This window comes from Galeopterus variegatus, unplaced genomic scaffold (genome assembly GCF_000696425.1).
Source record: "Galeopterus variegatus unplaced genomic scaffold, G_variegatus-3.0.2 Scaffold3408, whole genome shotgun sequence".
Lineage (NCBI taxonomy): Eukaryota > Metazoa > Chordata > Mammalia > Dermoptera > Cynocephalidae > Galeopterus > Galeopterus variegatus.
This window is the reverse complement of record NW_007729519.1, coordinates 206000-214678: the sequence shown is the minus strand read 5'-3', so window position 1 is coordinate 214678 and position 8679 is coordinate 206000.

The window sequence follows — 8679 nt, the reverse complement described above, 5'->3', positions numbered from 1 at the left end:
CAACCCTCAGTGTTGCCCCCGTACTGGACTGGGGACCGGCAACGGGATTGCAACCCTCGGTGTTGCTCCCGCGCCTCGCTCAGCCAGTGAGCGGGAACCAGTCTGTATGTGGGATCTGAACCCTCGGGCGGGAGTGCCGCCGCGCTTCCCAAGCAGCGCACTTATCCAGTGCGCCACCGGGCCGGCCCTCAAAATTTCTTAATAATGATGTAAACTTGGCTCTAAGGTCAAATCTATGAAACAAGGTATAGGCAGAGTAGTCTCCTTATTCCCTCCATTTGTTCCTTTTATTCCCCAATAAGGAATCTTTTTTTTTTTTTTTTTATAAGTTGACCGGTAAGGGGATCTTAACCCTTGACTTGGTGTTGTCAGCACCATGCTCACCCAGTGAACTAACCAGCCATCTCTATATGGGATCTGAACCCATGGCCTTGGTGTTATCAGCACCACACTCTCCCGAGTGAGCCACGGGCTGCCCCAAGGAATCATTTTTTTAAAAATTTTATGGTTTATCTTTCATTTCATTGTTTGCTTTGTATAAGGTATGTATATATACATTTTTTGCCCTTCCTTCTTAGATAAATAGTATCATACTATATACATTCATTTCTCTATCTTGCTTTTTTCATTTAACTATATGCCTAGAAATCACTCTCTGTTACTACATAGAGATATTCTTCATTGCTTTTCACAGCTGTATAGAACTCCACTGTGTAGGTATTATAGTTTATTCAACCAGTCTCCTATTGATGGACATTGGACTCCATTTGCTATTCCAAATAGTGTTGTAATGAATAGCTTCATGCATTTGGCTTTTTTCATTTTTGCCAGTGTATCACTGGGATAGATTTCTGAAAGAGGGATTGCTACGTCAAATATATATGTAATTTTGCTGCTACTACAAAAGTCCTTTCATAGGAACGATACCATTTTGCATACCCCAAACAGCAATGTATGTGGGACCTGTTTCTCATCAGAATATATTGTCAAACACTTGCATTTTCGCTCATGTGATAAATAAAAAATTATATCTCGGTGTAGTTTAAATTTGCATTTCTTTTATTAGAAGTGAGGGTATTCTCTTCCTTTGGGAGAGTAAGGGAGAGAGAACAGTCTGAGTGGTTAAAAAAGAAAAAAAAAGTGAGGTTGAACATTTTTTAACATGGTTAAGGACCACATGCATTTATTTTTCTGCAAACTGTTTATGTCTCTAGTGCATTCCAGTGTTCTATATTATTCTATAGTGTTGTCAGTCATTCCATTTTCTATTTTTAGAAGTTCTTTATATGCTAGAGATATTAAACTTGCATCTGTGATATAAATTTCAAATATCCTTTCAAGTGTGTCATTCATCTTTTTATTTTACTTACAGTGTTTTTGTAGTACTAGGCTTTTTTATTTTAATGTGATCAAATTGATCAATCTTTTCTGTATAGTTTCTGAATTTTGAGCCATTGTTACTATAGTAGATTGAAAAAAATAGCTGCAAATTCTTTCCACGCCTGCATGAACATTCCAGTTAAGTGTGACTTTATCTCTTCCCATTAAGAGATGGAGACTGTTTCTCCATCCCCTTGAATTTGGGCTGGCCTTGTACTTTGCTTTGACTGATAGAATGCTGTGGAAGTGACTTTGTGAGATTCGTCACCCTCTTGGAATTCTTTTCTTTTTTTTTTTTTTTCCTTTTTGTCTTTTTTTACTGACCGGTAACGGGATCGCAACCCTCGGTGTTGCACCTGTACCGGGGACCGGTCTCCACATGGGATCCGAACCCTTGGTGGGAGCGGCGCCGTGCTCCCAAGTGGCGCACTCTCCAGTGTGCCACCGGGCTGGCCCCACCCTCTTGGAATTCTGAGACTGCCATATGAAGAAGCCTGGGCTAGCCTCCATGAGAATGAGAGATCATAAAGAGAGAGAATACAGCTAATACTAACCCCAAATACGTGACTGAGGCCATCCTAGACCATCCAGCTCTAGCCACGATGCCAGATGACTGCAGTTGTACAAGTGACCCCAGGGAAGACCAGAAAAGAATCACCCAGTTGAACATAGACCGAATTGCTGATCTACAAAATTGTGGGCAAATAAGATGGTTGTATACTAAGACATGAAGTTGGGGTAGTTGTTAAGCAGCAGTATGTAGTTAAGATAGTTAGCAAATAAAACTTAACTTTGAATTTGTTGAACAACATTTTTTTTTTTTTTTTTAGCTTTAGTACTATTTCTTTTCACATTCCTCAAAAGGGATGAAAAAAGAACTAGCTGTGCACAGCAGAACCAGAATTTGTCTGGCTTAAACTCCTGGCCAATTGTTGCTTTTTCTGAAATTATGTTCAGAACTGCTAGATACTGAAATGTGACTATATACAGAACATTTTTTTCCTCTTAAAAATTAATATTTTTTAAAATGATTCTTTGGAGATGCAGCTATCAAATTCAAAAGCAACAATTCCAAAAGCAACTTATGTTTTATTAAACTTTTTTAAATTTAACAATCAATGTAATGAAAGTTTAACAACAGTATCTCATAAGCAGCGTTTTATTGTTGAACCTTTGACTGATTTTAATATAATAAAAAATGTACATGGAAAAAAATCACAGTGGGATAGAGTGTGAGGTATAGAATGCTAAATGTATTGCAAAAGATAAAAATTGGCAGCAGAATCAGACAACTGAATTACTTCTCTCTGATGTAGGTCTCTGATGGGACATACAGGAAGACTAAATATAGAACATGTAACACACTTTCCAATTAATGACATGCCCATGAAATTTAAATATTACTTTAACTGTTGAAAAATGTATGGAGTAATCTCGAACAATGGATCTGAGATAACCACTTCTGTTCATTTTTTTTAAATGTGAAATTTCTATTACAAAGTACTGTGTACTCCACACCCAGCTTTTGAGAGTTCAAGCTGGATTCAGGGAAGATTATATTCTGAATGTGTTAGTAGTTTCTGTGCCAACTATTTGTTCTGTCAGATGGCATCCATTGACTAGAAGCAGTGCTGTCCATTATAATAAGGCACATAATACAATGGTTTCCCTCAATTAAAAAAATTCCTCAAGAAATTTCTAGCAAAAGGGGGGCTGGCCATCTAACTCAGTTGGTTAGAGTGCAGTGTTATCACACCAAGGTCAAGGGTTTGGATCCCCACAAAAAAAGAAAAAGAAAAAAGAAAAAAGAAATTTCTAGGAAAAGAATATTTGTTTTATTTAACTTTTGGGGTAAGTTTTTAGTGAACAAGTTGGAAGAATTTCGAAAGTTAAATTATTAATTATTATTTGAATTTTTCACATGCACATACATATAATTTCAAGTAATCATTGCCCAAATTAATAATTAAACTAATATAAAAACTGTTATTTTTCTGAGATTATTTCTTCTTTTTTTTCTTTTTGGGCACAAGTCTTAATACATTTAAAAAGACTAAGATCAGAGAAAATATATTTTCTGACCAAAATAACAGAAGGAAATTTAGAAAATTCACAAACGTGTTCCAATTAAACAACACTCTCCTAAATAAACAATGGCTAAAAAGAGAAATCACTGGAAAATTAGAGAGTACTTTCAGATAAAAATCAAATCACAACATATCAAAATTTATAGGATGCGGGGCTTATGCAGTGCTTAGAGGAAAATTGATACTTGTAAATGTGTATATTAAAAATAAGAATAATCTCAAATCAGTAATGTAAACTTCTACCTTAAGAAAATAGAAAAAGAGCAAACTAAACCAAAAGCAAATATAAATAGGAAATAACAAAGATTACAACAGAAATATATGAAATGGGGAATTAAAAAACAATAGAGAAAAATCAAAACCAAAAGTTAATTCTTTAAAAAGATCAACAGAATTTGCAAACCTTTATTTAGTCCTACCAAGAAAAAAAGAAAGAAGACTGAAATTACTAAAATCAGAAATAAATCAGGGGCATTATTACATTGTCATTACGGTTTCTTGTGGTGGTAGGATTTAGTTTCTTTCTCCTTCTTGTTTGCATTTTTGTTCTGCCGGTGAATTTTGTTCTTTCTTGTGTTATTGTGAGTGATTGTCATTTTTTGGATTCCAGATGCAGGATTTCCTTGAGGATTTCTTATAGAGCTGGTTGTGTGGTGGTGAATGCCTGCAGTTTTTGTTTGCCTGGAAAATATACTATTTTCCCCTCATTTCTGAAGGATAGCCTTGCTGGGTATAGTATTCTTGGCTGGCAGTTTTTTCTTTTAGTATTTTGAATATATCATCCCGTTTTCTTCTGGTCTGTAGAGTTTCTGCTGAGAATTCTGCTGTTAGTCTGATAGGGGCTCCCTTATAAGTGACATGATGCTTTTCTCTTGCTTCTTTTAAGATTCTTTTTTGGCAGGCTAGCTGGTTAGCTTAGTTGGTTAGAGAATGATGTTATAACACTAAGGTCAAGGGTTCAGATCCCATATGGGCCAGCCACCAAAAAAAAAAAAAAAAAAAGATTTTCTCTTTGTCTTTTAGCTTTGCCAGTCTGACTACAATGTGGCTTGGAGAGGATCAATTTGGTTTGAATCTGTTTGAGGATCTTTGAGCCTCCTGGATCTGAAGGTCCATGTCTCTCCCTATACCTGGGAAGTTTTCCATTATTATTTAATTGAATAGGTTTTCCATGTCTTTTCCTTTCTCTCCCCTTCTGGAACACCCATGATTCAAATGTTTGTGCACTTAAGGTTGTCTCTTAGATTTTCTTCATTTTTAAAAATTCTTCTTTTCCCTTTTTTTTTTTTTTTTTTTGTCCTACTGGGATATTTCAAAAAGACTGTCTTCAAGATCAGAAATTCTTTATTCTTGTTCTAGCCTGCTGCTTAAGGTATCAGTTGTGTTTTTTTATTTTGTTGAATCAATCTTTCAGTTCCATGGGTTCTGCTACATTCTTTTTTAAGGTATTAATCTCTTTGTAAATTTCCTCCTTCATATCCTACATTTTTTTCCCCTCATTTCATTATGTTGTCTAACTGAGTCTTCTATCTCAATGTATTTCCTTAAGATTGTTGCTCAGAATTCCTTTTCAGTCATTTCAAGGGTTTCCTGCTGTTATAGGGTCTGGTATTTGAGAATTACTGTATTCTTTTGGTGGTGTCATATTTTCTTGGGTTTTCATATTTCTACTATCTCTACATTGATGTCTGATCATCTGATTGAGCAGTTGCTTCTTCTATTATTCTGGAGTGAGCTTTGAGGAGAGAGAAATCCTCTTCTTTTTCTGATCTCTGCTAGTGACTCTCCTTGTGTCAATGCAATTATGTGTCTGGCGGGCTGCCTGCACGGTGGCTGTGGCTACTGTGTGGCATTGAGCCACTTTTGTGGCAGCTGTGGCTGTGGTGGTGGCTCTGGTGGGCCACCCACATGGGAGTGGTGTTTTCTGCATGCTCACTTGCCTGCTTCTGGGTGGAGGGAGCTGCCCTTGGCTCCTGCATAGGACCCGAGGTGTACTCTCTTGCATGCTTCCAGGCGGAGGAGGCTGCCCTCAGTTCCTCAGATTATTTCTTATAAATAGTGATTTCCAAGGGGGAAAAAGATGAAGAATAAATTGGCTTTTTCCAAAATATGAAAACAAGAGGATTGTGAACATTACTACTCCCCATTTAATGATAATTCTTCACATATCAGAAATGCTTTCATTCAAAACTAGGAAAACGAATCTTCCTTTGGAGTAGAAAATTTCATGAAGACTGTAATTATGTCTACTACGTCTCAAGCAGAAACCAAATGCAATGAAAAATTAACCTGATTTTTAAAATTCATTTTGAGAATAGAGGGTAATTGATTGAATTAATCATGCAGTGATTTTATTCTGTTATTAAGATGTTTAGAATAGCAAGTGTTACGAAGCCACCACATAGTTATTTTAGTTATATAGAACTTACAATAAGAAAAATGCATTGCATTTTTTAAAATAACTCAAATAGTAGCAAAATATTCTGGAATTAAGCCCTTTTGAATTTACCTCTATCTCATCTCACACGCCTCCCTTTCCTCTGCATCTCCAGACTGATACCTGAGTTCAATTCCTCACACCTGTAACCTCTAAGCAAGTCTCCCTACTATTCAGTTCATGGAATTACCTTCTAAAGTGGTAAGTTGATCATGTTACCTCCCAGTTAAAATTTCACTAGCCTACCATTATCTGATTGAGCATGTTTAAATTTTTTATAACTTTACAGTCAAAATTCTTATTCTATACTATGACATTTAAGGCTCTCCACAATCTATCCCTATTCAATCTCTTTCCAAAATTACCTTCTGTCCTCACTCCTGTTTTCCTGCACCTTCCAGCCCCCTTCCTTTCCCCATGATAGAAATAGCCTAAATGATTTCACAGCGTGATTCCTTGAACTTGCCATCCTGTTTTACACCTCAAAGATCTTGTACATGTTGTTCACTTCACCTGGAAAGACACTCCCCACCCCTCAACCAACTCAACTCTTTTCTAATCATTCAGCTAAACATCATCTGCTTTGCAAAGACTTTCCTCACCTGACTGAACTGAATCTATCACACCTTCCTTTGTGTCATTCTGTACCTATTCTATTGTTTCATTTATCATTCTGTTTTGCAATTATTTTAGAATCCCACACTAGAATGAGAGTTGCCTTTTTCAAAGACTATATCAGAGCCCTCAACAGATGTTTGTTGAATGAAATTATGAGCTTCAAGGAGTTATGGCTTGTTTTGTAGGGTTGAATTCTGTGAAACTGATGGTATCTGGCCATTTTTGACCTACAAAAACAGCAATTTCCACAGGGTTCAACCTAAATACATTCCAAAAGGTAAAACTTGAGAAAAGTTCAGATTGGTTGAATTCACTAAAATGATTCATTCATTCACTAAAGTGAATGAATTCACTTTTAATGTAAATACAGAATTTTCTCAGATTGTATAGAAACTCAAATAAAGAAATTCCTGAATACAATTTTTTTACATAAAGAAATCAGCCTATATTTTTATTCTCTTGGTAAAAAGCCTACATATTATTCTGAATGGAAAGTTAATTCCATTTGTACTCTTGTTTTTTTAGGAAGCATTATATTTATTGATATCTTGCTCAGGTCTCCATCTAGGCTATTGCCCTTCAAATCTTTTTTAATAAACTAGAGAGGGCAAACAGGGTTTTAGTTCAACAATGCTCTGGGAAGCCTTTGAGCTTTAGAACAAGCATCGTCACATTAAGCAGTTTACATGAGAACTGTAGCTGCAGGCAGATTCCAGTGCAATTACATGTGCCACCTCACATTATTTTAGCTTCCCTGCTCCTGAAGAGATTGTTTCCCAAGTATTTAAACCTGACTCTTCCTATCAGAGTGACTAGCTTTCTCCTAAGCTGAAAGTTGAACAGAAACACTCAATATCCTCATATTAGTCCTTAAAACTCATTCAAGAATCAAGTCGATATAATAAAATTGATATGAGAGAATAATAAAGTTGATATGTTTTTGCAAACATATTTTCATCCAATGATATCTCACTTCATAAGATTTACTCAGGAAAACAACAGTAATGAAGAAGCAGAGTTCCAGTACCGTCTCAATTCTTCTTTACCTATTGGCTATTTTGGTTACAATAATATTTCCTGCTTCTCCCTAAAATTCAATTTCCTGTTTCTTCATAACTCTGTACTAACTGGAAGCAGAATTTCTCATATTCTTGTCAGGGCACAGAGTTGGCCATCATCTGGACTGTCTGAAATTTCTTTGCATGGATGATTTTTGTCTAGTCAAGTTCCCATGGTTTGAAGTCTAATATAAATATACAGGTAAAATATACGGTTAAAAAATGAAGGAAGGAGTGTGTGTGGAGGGGGGGGGAACTTCTCCTACTAAATATAAAGATACAGAGCTATAGCAATTAAGATAGTTGGTATAGGTGGATGGATAGACAAATAGGTAATGGAAAAAAATAGGGAACTGAGATAGAAGCCCACACATATATGTAAATTAGTATATGACTGATTACAGATCAATGAGGAAATTATAGACTCTTCAGTAAATGGTGCCAGAACTATTGAGTATATGGAAATAGGAAATAAAATTGGTTCCTTACTTCATAATTTATACACAAAAACTTCCAAATGGATTAATAATTAAGAAGTGAAAAGAAAAAATCTGAAATTTTTGGAAGACAGTACTTCTATGACATCAGAATAGGGAATGATATCTCAAGACACAAAATTACAAAACAGAAAGAACCAATTGCTAAATTGAATTACATTAGTATAAAAAACTTCTGTACTACAAAAACAACAGTAATGAAAGTAAAAAGATAAGCCACATGTAAAAGATATGTGCAAGATATAATATCAAGAAAGGATTAGGATCCAGAATATTTTAACAATTTCTACCAATGAATAAGAAAAAGAGAAACATCCTAAATAAAAATTCACAAAGGATAAGAATTCATAGAAGCAGAAGAAAGCTGAATAGCTAATAAATACATATTAAAAATCCTCAAACTCAGGCCGGCCCATGCCTCACTTGGGAGAGTGTGGTGCTGATAACACCAGGGCCAAGGGTTCGGATCCCTATATAGGGATGGCTGGTTAGCTCACTTGGGAGAACGTGGTGTTGACAACACCAAGTCAAAGGTTAAGATCCCCTTACCGATCTTTTTTTTTTTTGTCTTTTTCTGATGACCGGGAAGGGGGTCCTAACCC